This window comes from Salvelinus fontinalis, chromosome 21 (genome assembly GCF_029448725.1).
Source record: "Salvelinus fontinalis isolate EN_2023a chromosome 21, ASM2944872v1, whole genome shotgun sequence".
NCBI classification, from domain to species: domain Eukaryota; kingdom Metazoa; phylum Chordata; class Actinopteri; order Salmoniformes; family Salmonidae; genus Salvelinus; species Salvelinus fontinalis.
Window position 1 is genome coordinate 39,163,189 of NC_074685.1, and position 14,144 is coordinate 39,177,332.

The 14,144-nt window shown below is 44.9% G+C and overlaps 1 non-coding gene across 1 annotated transcript; it reads left to right on the forward strand.

Moving 5' to 3' along the window:
• Nucleotides 1-11,405: 11,405 nt before the first annotated feature.
• LOC129819244 (U7 small nuclear RNA) lies at nt 11,406-11,458 on the forward strand. The gene has a single exon (XR_008754075.1). It is a non-coding gene; the product is annotated as a U7 small nuclear RNA (small nuclear RNA).
• Nucleotides 11,459-14,144: the final 2,686 nt, after the last annotated feature.

Here is a 14,144-nt window from a genome sequence, read left to right on the forward strand (position 1 = left end):
TAACTTTTCATTACATTTCATTATAGTACAACGGTCTGATTTTCATTTTCATTACAGTACAACGGTTTGATTTGTTTGATCTTAGCTAGCTACATAGCCGTCTTTGTATCGGTGATAATTGTGTAGTTATCAAGGTTCGCTGAGGTTCGCTAGCCAGGTATTCTCGCCCTAACGTAACGCAACGTAACGTAGTCAACCCTGCTAGCTAGCCAGCTAGCCACAGATTAGCAGCACTGTAGAAACGATTACATTACAACGGAACGACTTGACTTGTGTAGTGTTAGCTAGCTACATAGTTTTCTTTGCTATCTTTGTATCTAAGATAATTGTGTAGCTTTGAGTAATTATCGGTTAGCTAGCCAGCTATTTTTCGCCTGCCGCGCTGCCGTCCTCCTACCTAGCCAACACTGCTAGCTAGCCAACTTCTACCGAATAGCAGCACTGTAGTAACTTACATTACAACGGAACGACTTGATTAGCGTAGTGTTAGCTAGTTGTCTTTGCTGTCCTTGTATCCATGATAATTGTGTAGCTTAGAGAAATTTAGTGAAATTGTCGAGGTTACCTAGCCAGCTTCACTTTCAACAACGTAGCCACTGCTAGCCAGGCTACTTCACCAGCCAGCAGTACTATATCATTTTGGTCAATAAGATCTTGTATTTTATTTTTTGCAACGTAAGCTTAACTTTCTGAACATTCGAGACGTGTAGCCCACTTGTCATTCTAATCTCCTTTGCATTAGCGTAGCCTCTTCTGTAGCCTGTCAACCATGTGTCTGTCTATCCCTGTTCTCTCCTCTCTGCACAGACCATACAAACGCTTCACACCGCGTGGCCGCGCCCACCCTAACCTGGTGGTCCCAGCCCGCACGACCCACGTGGAGTTCCAGGTCTCCGGTAGCCTCTGGAACTGCCGATCTGCGGCCAACAAGGCAGAGCTCATCTCAGCCTATGCGTCCCTCCAGTCCCTCGACTTCCTGGCACTGACGGAAACATGGCTCACCACAGATAACACTGCTACTCCCACTGCTCTCTCTTCGTCTGCCCACGTGTTCTCGCACACCCCGAGACCTTCTGGTCAGCGGGGTGGTGGCACCGGGATCCTCATCTCTCCCAAGTGGTCATTCTCTCTTTCTCCCCTTACCCATCTGTCTATCGCCTCCTTTGAATTCCATGCTGTCACAGTTACCAGCCCTTTCAAGCTTAACATCCTTATCATTTATCGCCCTCCAGGTTCCCTTGGAGAGTTCATCAATGAGCTTGATGCCTTGATAAGCTCCTTTCCTGAGGACGGCTCACCTCTCACAGTTCTGGGTGACTTTAACCTCCCCATGTCTACCTTTGACTCATTCCTCTCTGCCTCCTTCTTTCCACTCCTCTCCTCTTTTGACCTCACCCTCTCACCCTCCCCCCCTACTCACAAGGCAGGCAATACGCTTGACCTCATCTTTACTAGATGCTGTTCTTCCACTAACCTCATTGCAACTCCCCTCCAAGTCTCCGACCACTACCTTGTATCCTTTTCCCTCTCGCTCTCATCCAACACTTCCCACACTGCCCCTACTCGGATGGTATCGCGCCGTCCCAACCTCCGCTCTCTCTCCCCCGCTACTCTCTCCTCCTCCATCCTATCATCTCTTCCCTCTGCCCAAACCTTCTCCAACCTATCTCCTGATTCTGCCTCCTCAACCCTCCTCTCCTCCCTTTCTGCATCCTTTGACTCTCTATGTCCCCTATCCTCCAGGCCGGCTCGGTCCTCCCATCCCGCTCCGTGGCTCGACGACTCATTGCGAGCTCACAGAACAGGGCTCCGGGCAGCCGAGCGGAAATGGAGGAAAACTCGCCTCCCTGCGGACCTGGCATCCTTTCACTCCCTTCTCTCTACATTTTCCTCTTCTGTCTCTGCTGCTAAAGCCACTTTCTACCACTCTAAATTCCAAGCATCTGCCTCTAACCCTAGGAAGCTCTTTGCCACCTTCTCCTCCCTCCTGAATCCTCCTCCCCCTCCCCCCCCCTCCTCCCTCTCTGCAGACGACTTCGTCAACCATTTTGAAAAGAAGGTCGACGACATCCGATCCTCGTTTGCTAAGTCAAACGACACCGCTGGTTCTGCTCACACTGCCCTACCCTGTGCTCTGACCTCTTTCTCCCCTCTCTCCCCAGATGAAATCTCGCGTCTTGTGACGGCCGGCCGCCCAACAACCTGCCCGCTTGACCCTATCCCCTCCTCTCTTCTCCAGACCATTTCCGGAGACCTTCTACCTTACCTCACCTCGCTCATCAACTCATCCTTGACCGCTGGCTACGTCCCTTCCGTCTTCAAGAGAGCGAGAGTTGCACCCCTTCTGAAAAAACCTACACTCGATCCCTCCGATGTCAACAACTACAGACCAGTATCCCTTCTTTCTTTTCTCTCCAAAACTCTTGAACGTGCCGTCCTTGGCCAGCTCTCCTGCTATCTCTCTCAGAATGACCTTCTTGATCCAAATCAGTCAGGTTTCAAGACTAGTCACTCAACTGAGACTGCTCTTCTCTGTATCACGGAGGCGCTCCGCACTGCTAAAGCTAACTCTCTCTCCTCTGCTCTCATCCTTCTAGACCTATCGGCTGCCTTCGATACTGTGAACCATCAGATCCTCCTCTCCACCCTCTCCGAGTTGGGCATCTCCGGCGCGGCCCACGCTTGGATTGCGTCCTACCTGACAGGTCGCTCCTACCAGGTGGCGTGGCGAGAATCTGTCTCCTCACCACGCGCTCTCACCACTGGTGTCCCCCAGGGCTCTGTTCTAGGCCCTCTCCTATTCTCGCTGTACACCAAGTCACTTGGCTCTGTCATAACCTCACATGGTCTCTCCTATCATTGCTATGCAGACGACACACAATTAATCTTCTCCTTTCCCCCTTCTGATGACCAGGTGGCGAATCGCATCTCTGCATGTCTGGCAGACATATCAGTGTGGATGACGGATCACCACCTCAAGCTGAACCTCGGCAAGACGGAGCTGCTCTTCCTCCCGGGGAAGGACTGTCCGTTCCATGATCTCGCCATCACGGTTGACAACTCCATTGTGTCCTCCTCCCAGAGCGCTAAGAACCTCGGCGTGATCCTGGACAACACCCTGTCGTTCTCCACCAACATCAAGGCGGTGGCCCGTTCCTGTAGGTTCATGCTCTACAACATCCGCAGAGTACGACCCTGCCTCACACAGGAAGCGGCGCAGGTCCTAATCCAGGCACTTGTCATCTCCCGTCTGGATTACTGCAACTCGCTGTTGGCTGGGCTCCCTGCCTGTGCCATTAAACCCCTACAACTCATCCAGAACGCCGCAGCCCGTCTGGTGTTCAACCTTCCCAAGTTCTCTCACGTCACCCCGCTCCTCCGCTCTCTCCACTGGCTTCCAGTTGAAGCTCGCATCCGCTACAAGACCATGGTGCTTGCCTACGGAGCTGTGAGGGGAACGGCACCTCAGTACCTTCAGGCTCTGATCAGGCCCTACACCCAAACAAGGGCACTGCGTTCATCCACCTCTGGCCTGCTCGCCTCCCTACCACTGAGGAAGTACAGTTCCCGCTCAGCCCAGTCAAAACTGTTCGCTGCTCTGGCACCCCAATGGTGGAACAAACTCCCTCACGACGCCAGGACAGCGGAGTCAATCACCACCTTCCGGAGACACCTGAAACCCCACCTCTTCAAGGAATACCTAGGATAGGATAAAGCAATCCTTCTGCCCCCCCTTAAAAGATTTAGATGCACTATTGTAAAGTGGCTGTTCCACTGGATGTCATTAGGTGAATGCACCAATTTGTAAGTCGCTCTGGATAAGAGCGTCTGCTAAATGACTTAAATGTAAATGTAAATGAGTGACTTGTCCTCTCTCTCTAACCAAACGAATGTCTCTTCCACACTCGGCCTCTTCCTTATGTTTGCAATGTATCTCTGCTCTTGCACTTAAGCCACACAGGGCCATCTGCCAGAGGCATTAGCTGCCCAGGCTTCAGGCTACGAGGGACCGCACCTGGGTTCAAATAGTATTTGTTATCTTTCAAATTCTTTGAGTGTTTTATTGAGACTGCCTGGGTTCACATATGGGCAGGGTTTTGATTCCTTTGCCGAAAGTAAGCTCAATGAAGTGCAGATCAAGTCATTGAAAGACAATAGATGCTATTTGAACCCAGGTCTGTAGTGGAGTCATGAGTTTGATGTTTCATGAGGCGTGTTAATGGCTTCTGCATGGTAGGTAGCCAGAGAGTCAGTCCTCTCACCCAGGAGGGGGCCTCTCACACACCCAGCTTCTTCCTCAGGGCCTGCTTCATTGTGGGTTTAAAACTTCTTCAATTCCCCCTGGCTACCACTGCCCCACCCTGTTCTACCAGCATGGGCTTAGTTAGAATCCATTTTGACATGTAGCTGGCCAACATTTAAATCAGTAATGGTCTCTTCCCTCAGGGGCCATCTCATCGTGCTGTACAAAACACTTCCTCAACTCCTATCTAGCTACCACTGCCCCACCCTGCGCTAGTCTGGCTTTACCTCCACCGTCTTAGCTGGAATACATTTTGACATAGTGTGTTTCTCCTTCTAAATCTGTAATGGTTTCTCCCCAGGGTCTATTTCACTGTGGGGTAAACACTTCCTTAACTCGCCACTAGCTACCACTGACCTTATCTTGCTTTGCCTCCACGGGCTTAGCTTTACATGTAGCCAACATTTTGAAGTGTGCCCCTTCTAAATCAGTAATGATCTCTCTCTGTGCTAAGTGGTTTTAGAGGGCTGTGGGCATCTGAAGAAAGGCTGTGAGAGAATATGACGTCTGACCTTCCCCTGACCTCTGTCCCTGTAGACTGGTCATAAGGAGTTCTTGGGAATCTGAAAATGTACAAGAGAGGGTTATGTCCCAGGAAAAGGCGTGGGGTGAGATTTGATTTTAGTCCTGGACTAAAAAGCTTGCTCAATGGAGAGTCTCCATTGAAATGGCTTTTTAGTCCAGGACTAGGTTTATCTGTCCAGGAAAGCAGAACTGCATGTTCCATTTTTGGAGGAATTGTACATTGATTTGTGCTAGTTCATTCATACCTATGAGCTCTCCTCCCTAGTGACAGGATAGACTAATCGGTTGATGAAATAAAGATAACCAATTTTGTTATTTTAAACACGATTTATTAATCCTGTGACTGACTGTGTTCTACTGCATGAGAAATACCTTTATTATTTCACTGATGATGTAGATAGCTATGGTATTTTATAGATTACAACCAATTATTCATAATCAAGAATCAATAAAAACGACGATAGGCTATCCTTACAAAGCCTATTATTTCAGTGTTACACGGAATTGAACTGATTGGGGCTTTACATTTATAAAATGGAAATTCCTCTCAATTACATAAAGACATGAGACGGAAAATCAATGATTGCAGATGCAGCCAACCCCCTAAAGCAGGGGTGTCAAACCAATTTTGGTCTTCAACGAGGTCCCGAAGGCCGCACTGAATTTTAAAATTATTTCCTCACTGTCAAAATTAGCCCAAAATAGTCCTCTATACAGCGTTTAGGGAATTTCCCATGATCCCTGACTGTCTAGCTTTCATTTTCGTGATTATTAGTGAGCTGGACACAGTAAAGAAACGGTATAAATATAGGCCCATTATCATTTCTACACCGTTTTGGATTTGATTTTTGTCCTTTTAAAGTATATTGAGGCTCTATGTTTGACACCCCGGCGAGAGAGCGAGAATATTCACCCACAGGCCTTTAACCTATCATTAAACCTGTCTTCTCCACTCTGTCTCACTGTACAGCTGCCTCATCAGATACATGACGCACAGCCCCGTCACTGTAATTACACAAATTGACAGACAATCCCTGTGTCAATCTCACTGTTCCCTGTCGGGCAGACTGGGCTGGACTCCGCTGTACATCTTAGATAGAAAACCAAGAGTGGATATCTGTCAGGCGGTCTTAAATAGTTCATCACCACAGGGATGTTTGATTGGAAAGAAAAGACACGGGTGGTTGTCTGGCAGGTTGTGGAATAATGAGAGAGCTTGGGAAAATGAAATACAATACGAATACGCTAATTGTCTTGGGTCTCTATTACAGTAGTCTGTCGCCTGCTTTACTGTGAGGTACTAAAGAAAGAGACTGACTAGAGCAGACATTTCTATTCAAGTCTAATTGTCTTTATCCTGATTGGCCAAAGCTGTCATTACCATGCAGTAGGGCACTGTGTTGTTTGAACCAGAATGGCTCCTCAGTGGCTCCTCAGTGGCTCCTCAGTGTTTAATGACATCCTTTAGCCTCCTGCTACTATTGCCACTTAATCACAGACAGACAATCAGGAGAGAAGAGAAGAGGGAGAGAGGAAATGAAAGGGAGTGGAGAGGGGCGGTGAAGAGAGGAGACAAGAGGACAGTAGAGGGGGAGAGAGAAGGCAGTCTAGTCTGTGTATCCACTTATCTGCCACTCAAGTATGCAGATTCTAGTCACGAAGTGGATGCAATCATAATCACACGAGTTCTTCTGTTGAGAGCTTATTGGTTCCCTGGCTGGTTTAGGCTATATTTTAAAAAATTCAGACTTACACATTTCATGATATTATTAAATAAAGAAACATGTTCTACATACATTTTCTTTGGCGGCTTGATTCATTATATTTGAGAAATATTTTGTCACTTCAGCTTCTTTAAAGGGGAACTACACCTGCTGATTTAGCCACCATTTTGTAGCTTGCTCCTCAAGAAATGCTGGTGGCTAACAGCATTTCTACAACCGACTGGAGTGAGGACGTCAGTTCATCTTTCAATCACCAACGTGGGTATATGCTCCTGAACACCAATGAGGAGATGGGAGAGGCCAGACTTGCAGCGTGTTGAGCATCACAATGCCTGGCCACGCAGACGCTCGGTGAGGAGGGCGAGCACTGTGGTTGCAGTGATTGAATAACATGTACAGTTGAAGTCGGAAGTTTACATACACCTTAGCCAAATACATTTAAACTCAGTTTTTCACAATTCCTGACATTTAATCCGAGTAAAAATTACCTGTCTTAGGTCAGTTAGGATCACCACTTTATTTTAAGAATGTGAAATGTCAGAATAATAGTAGAGAGAATGATTTATTTCAGCTTTTATTTCTTTCATCACATTCCCAGTGGGTCAGACGTTTACATAAAATCAATTAGTATTTGGTAGCATTGCCTATAAATTGTTTAACTTGGGTCAAACGTTTCGGGTAGCCTTCCACTAGATTCCCACAATAAGTTGGGTGCATTTTGGCCCATTCCTCCTGACAGAGCTGGTGTAATTAGTCAGGTTTGTAGGCCTCCTTGCTCGCACACGCTTTTTCAGTTCTGCTTTTGTACTTGTTTCTTCCAGCATCTTCACAAGGTCCTTTGCTGTTTTTCTGTGATTGATTTTCACTTTTCGTACCAAAGTACGTTCATCTCTAGGAGACAGAACACGTCTCCTTCCTGAGCAGTATGATGGCTGCGTGGTCCCATGGTGTTTATACTTGCATACTATTGTTAGTACAGATGAACATGGTACCTTCAGGCGTTTGGAAATTGCTCCCAAGGATAAACCAGACTTGTGGAGGTCTGCAATTTTCTTTCTGAGGTTTTGGCTGATTTCTTTTGATTTTCCCTTGATGGAAAGAGGCACAGAGTTTGAAGGTAGGCCTTGAAATACATCCACAGGTACACCTCCAATTGACTCAAATGATGTCAAAAAACCTATCAGAAGCTTCTAAAGTCATGACTTCATTTTCTGGAATTTTCCAAGCTGTTTAAAGGCACAGTGAACTTAGTGCATGTAAACTTTTGACCCACTGGAAGTGTGATACAGTGAATTATATGTGAAATAATCTGTCTGTAAACAATTGTTGGAAAAATGACGTGTGTCATGCACAAAGTAGATGTCCTAACCGACTTGCCAAAACTATAGTTTGTGCACAAGAAATTTGTGGAGTGGTTGAAAAACGAGTTTTAATTACTCCAACCTAAGTATATATGTAAACTTCCGACTTCAACTGTATATATATATATATTAATTTCAGGGTTTTTCTTTATTTTTATTAGTAAAAAAATGTATGTAGCAACTACAGATTGCCCCTTTAAGTCTATCAAAAGTGTGCAAGTTTTGTGTGTCCATTTTATCAGCATGAATTAGATTGAGCAATAAAAGCCCCACTTTTATTCCATAGGCTTGGATCCGCACCATGCAGCTGTTGCAAGAGCACATTTTTCTCTGGCTGTCCACTGGTTTCAAAAACAATGATTGATTGGCAGCTTCAACTTCTTGAATTGAATCATTATTGGGTTCAAATCCACATTTAGATTTGTGAACAGCCATCCACAACAGCCACAATCCGTACGGCGCAAATAGCTAAATGAGAGAGCAGCAGTGTGATTCACATCAATGTAGATATCAATAATAAGTTATATCCGTATCGCAGTAGTCTACACCACTGCTGTCATCCTTACCTCCAAGCGTTTATTAAAGTTAGATAATCTTTGGATGCCGACAGCAGTCGCACCATTGGAAGACATAACTTGGACTGCAGCCTAAAAAAGTCTATTCCTGCTCTTTTCCCGCGATCCATCAAACACATTTGGTTTGATTACAGTTACCGTTTTTTTTTGTTCTACCTGTATTCCGTTACTCCCCAACCCTGCCGACCGCATACTTAGGTTCTTCGGCAGGGCATGGAAACCATAGAACGTTGGCTGTGGAGGCACGGTCAATCCGCATAGGGCCTGTGATCTTTTGAACGCGTTGGGGGCGATGAAACAAGAAGAGCCCCATTCAAGAGCCCCATTCAATGAAGGGAAGCGAAGTGGGTGGAGGGGCGATTTGCACGTGGAGCTTGGCAAAAGGGGGCAGGATTTGTTGACATAATTGAAGTCCAAACACAATCTTAATTTATTTGGTGTGACACACTGAGGTTCCAAACTCAGTTTTAGAGGATACTGACATTATGACCAAAATTATCCTATTTACACTTTGTAGTCAATTTTGACCGTAGAATGTATGTTTTTGACTCATATCGATGCCACATAGGCTGTTTTTCAAAGGGATTAGTTGCATTTTAGCGGCAATCACTCTAATTTGTCAGTGAACAGTCAATGCACATGTGAGTGTGACATGGAACAGCAGGCTTGTCAGTCAGTAGCGTCTCACACTCTTTTATTTGTGTCGGTCTTTAACATATTGTTTTTATACCCCAAATTAAAATGCTATTTTCAGATTTCATGACACTGTTAAAGACCAGTATGTTCCAACCAACTTTGATTGACACACTGCGATGAATGCAGCAATACGAGGCCGAGCGAAACAAACACAAAGGTTTAATTTCATTAAATTCTAGAGGGTGGTGTTTATGGGGTGTCCCCCACTCCCTGTCACCCTTAACACTAAACAGTGCCCGGTGGATGGATAATGGGAGAGTGGATGGCTTTAGCAGACAGAGTGCTAGAACAGGGAAACATGGCCATATGTGGAACACTGTTGTAATAGCCTACAAAATGAGCACACATTTCTCTATATTTCTCCTCGCTTGGAAATCATACCTGAATTCACCTCCGTTTCAAATTTGTTTCAAACAACAGTAAACCATAACATAATTCAGTCTGGATTTCGAGGGAGTATTAAAACTCTTCTGGCATATTCTATGAGTAAACAGTATTTTGTAGTAGGCTACAGAACCATGTTGGTGGTTGTCATTGAGAACAAAATTAGACTTGGTTTGTTTTCAACATCTGCCTCTCAGACACATACGATGCTGGTTGGTTGTGATGTGTTACTTGTACTGTAACTCACCTCACTTCACCTAAGCGCTCCTCTCCCACCTCAGCTTTGACTCCGGTAACCAGGGGAATGATTTAAGTGTCTGACTGCTTCAAAACAGGTCATGACTGAGCTCTTGCTTTTGAGTGTTTTGGAGAGGTTCAGTACATTTTGCAGGGTGATTGTGACTAGTAGCTCACCTTAGCTCTGTCTATGATTTAAGTGTCTGACTGCTTTAAAACAGGTTTGGGTTTCCTGTAGACAAGCTACCTGAGCTGTTGCTCCTGGCTATTTTCGAGACTTTCATCACTGCAGCGAGAAAAGAAAAGGAAATAAAGAAGAGACTTGATGAGTAAGGAGGATTAATGAAATATATCTCTTGTGATTCCCCCCAGGGAAGTTTGTCTCACAGATATTAGATAAAGTTAGACAAAGACCCTTCTCATGGTCTCAGTGAAGAACCAAAGGAGCCCATAACAACTAGGCATTTATAAGAGAGCTCTATGAGGGGAATGAGCGTGTGCATCATCTAGCGTAGGGTGTGTCCCAAATGGCACCCTATTCCATTTTTTTTAGTGCACCTCTGGGCTCTGGTCAAAAGTAGTACACTAAATAGGGAATAGGGTGCTATTTGGGACGCAGTAGGAATGTTGTGCTCCAGACTTCACCTCCCCTTTTATGACCTCCTAGGGGTCAACGTGTTCCTAAATCATGTTCCTACACCAAAGAGTTCCGTACAGTTCATGACCAGAGTTATAGTTACTGGGGTCACGTGTGGTGCAGCATTCCCAGTCAGTCAGCATTCTCAGTACGGATCCTCTTAAACACTGAAGGATCTGAAGGGGTTTCGGGTTCCATGATGACTATGCGTTTGTCCATAGAAATCAAATGTGTATGTGTAAAGTGGATGGATAGACTAAAGAAGATGGCACTGAGTGGCGGTGGGTGTAGAGAACTCCTTTCAAAAAACAGTTGTCGAAAAACCTCGGCGCTTGGAACTTGTGGACCAAAATGAAACCATAGATGTAGTGGAGATAGAATAAACTCCTGAAATGCTTAAAATGTGAGCATGGTCTGTTCTGCTAATGTGAATATGGTATCAGGATTGTGGAGTTTACCTTCCCATCCCCCTGTATGTTCATCTGTGTAACTGGGAATTGACTAAAGACGCCCACATGAACAATTACAGTTTACTATAGAATACTACAATACTTACTATAGAATTCTATAGTAAACTGTAGTATACTGTATAATACTATACTATACACTGTAGTATCCCTTGATAATGTGTAGTACTTACGATGGAATGTTGTAGTATACTTTAGTACTAAATACTACGGTATTATCTGCAAAAAAACACTGTAGTAAATATTACAGTAATGTCCACAAAACAATACAGTCCGCAAAAATACTGCACTTTTTTAACTGGTATATACTACAATATTACATTTGCATGTACCCTGACCATTCCCCTACCCCATATCCCAATTTGTGCCACCCATAAGGGAGAAACCTACGTGCTAAGTATAGATCAAATATTGTGTTACCTACAGGTTATAGAAAAGAGCAGAATGTCTGAACTATCCGTTCAGACCCCAGTCCTACCTACATACAGGTTATGGAAAATGTGCTCTTTCAGTATTTCTCTCGTAGGTTTTCTGAAGGAGAAAGCCTCCACTTCTATGTCAAAGATAAAACAACAAAAACACTACAGTAAATACTACAGTATACTACAGTCCGCAAAAACACTACAGTAAATACTACAGTATACTACAGTCCGCAAAAACACTACAGTAAATACTACAGTATATTACAGTCCGCAAAAACACTACAGTAAATACTACAGTATAATACAGTCCGCAAAAACACTACAGTAAATACTACAGTATAATACAGTGAATACTACAGTAAAGTCAGAAAAAACACTACAGTGAATACTATAGTATTTATACCATAGTATACTATGGTATTCTTTTATGTTGGAGATGGCGGGTGAAGAAAAAATCTTTTCAGAACATATGCGTGGACTAAGTTTATACAGTGTATATAATAGATATTGAAAAACTGCTGAAATATGTCAAATGTGAGTGTGGTTTATAATGTGCATATGATAGCAGGATTGTGGAGCTGATCTCCCCACCCCCCACCACATGAGCCAGCTGTGGCGATGACTGCTGTGGAGTAATGCTGTGGACTGCTTTGGAATTATGATGACGGATCAATGCCAGATCTCAGGTGTAATTATCCTTCCCTACCCTCTAACCCTGAGCTGAACGACTGCACATCACGGGAGAGGGAGAGGAAAAGGGAAGGAGAGAGGGCGAAGAGAGAAAGGAAAAGAAGAGCGAGGTGGTGTTTGGGAGAGAGAGAGACGACTGGGCGTGTGAGAGAGAGATGAAGAGAGGGGTTAGAAAGAAAGAGAAGGAGAGGTGTTGGAGACGAGACTGAGAGTCATTTTAAATCAGGAGACCTTGTCATGACAGTTTCCAAGTAAAAATAGTCATGTTTAAGCTTCAGAAATAACCCAGTCTCCCTGGGGGCAGAGGAGAAAAAAGCAGAAATTCACAGGGTCTATTTTTAAGAGGAACTGATATGACTGTAGATTGTGTCCCAAATGGCACCCTATTCCCTACATGGCACCCTATGGACACTGGTCAAAAGTAGTGCACTATATAGGTAATAGGGTGTCATTTGGGATGAAACCAGTGACTGAGGTAAAGGCTAGAGCTGCTTCAGGCCTATTATATTTAGGTCCTGTGATCTGCTGAGCTGTTTATATAGAAATGGTCTACCTGCCTCTTAGCCTGTCTAGCTACAGAGTGGTTTTCTATGTTTAGCTGTAACTTCTTGTGGGGCAAATGTTTTTATTTATTTAACTCCCATAACCATTACCTAGCTTTGCCAGAATGGAAAAGTGGCCTAGTTAAATTAAAGATTTGTCTGAAAATCCCTAGAAAGCAACACGACTGGAAATGTAAATCAATCTGAGAACGATATGATGTGTCATAGAATATTGGCCAATCACACGATAGAACTAAACATACTGTATGGAAGGCGATGTGATATGAGGAAGGATACTCAAATGCAACCCGATATAAGAGACACCGCCCCAGCCCTCCCCCACCACACACACACACACACACACACACACACACACACACACACACACACACACACACACACACACACACACACACACACACACACACACACACATACACACACTCTTGCCCCCAGTAGCAGCTCACTCACAGATGAAATAAACACATGAAGTGCATGCTGTTAAAATGTTCCAGTGTTGATCTCACTGTATTATACCGGACAAGAATTTGGCAGCAAGACTCAACGTTTAGTAACAACACCATTTTTTCCCTTTTAAGGAAAAGTTGCAGCACGAATGTTTGCTAATCCTCTCAAGCTACGGTATATTGCAACACAAAGCAAAACCAAAACCCGTTTAAAGTACACTTGGATAAAGAATGTTGTCTGTGTGTGTATTTGTTGTTTGCCTCGGGCACAAGACACATCAATCACAACAGAAAGCAATATCTCCCAACCTCCCAAATTCAAACAAATTAATGTCAAAAGGTTATTTCAGTATGTTGGTGTGGTGAGGGCTTAATCACTTTTAAATTAGTTTTTAATGTTGTGGAGAGAAGAGAGGGAATCTTCAGAGGAGATGAGAGAGAGAGATGGTAGAGAGAGAGAGAGATGGTAGAGAGAGAGAGAGATGGTAGAGAGAGAGAGATGGTATAGAGAGCCCGTTAAGCTCTGCTCCCAACACCTGCTCTATCATCTCAGACTGAGAGAGGGAGGAGAAGAGTGGAGGATAACAGACCTGGCTGCAGCTGACCAAACATTTCCCTGACGTACCCTGGATCCTGCAGAGAGACGGTCAGCCGCGTTGGTTAGCCCAGTGACTACACGACAGGAAGCATGGGGCAGGCCCGAGCTAATGAGTAGCTTCAATGGCTCAGTGGGTTAGTAAGAGAATGGTGCAGGGTTGTGGGTTTGATTCCCATACGGGCCAACTGAATATACAGTATGTCACTGTCAATTTTACACTTCTGTCACTTTGGATATGTGGTTTTGGTCTGCTAAATGGCCATATAAAATAGGGCGTTTCAGGATCTCAGCGAGACAGGGTGTGTGTGTGTGGCAGGGAGGTGGGACTCCAATGCACCCCGTGTATTATTTAGGAGGGGCACGTCTGGGCTGGTCTGGACGCCTGGCTGATGATTCATTCTCTGCCTTGGCAGGGGTGCCCCTTTGCCCCTCCAACCAGGCATCTTCCAACTAATCAACACGTCTGGCAAGGGCACCAACACCCTTCGTCCCTCTTCGCCTCCTCAGACACACCCT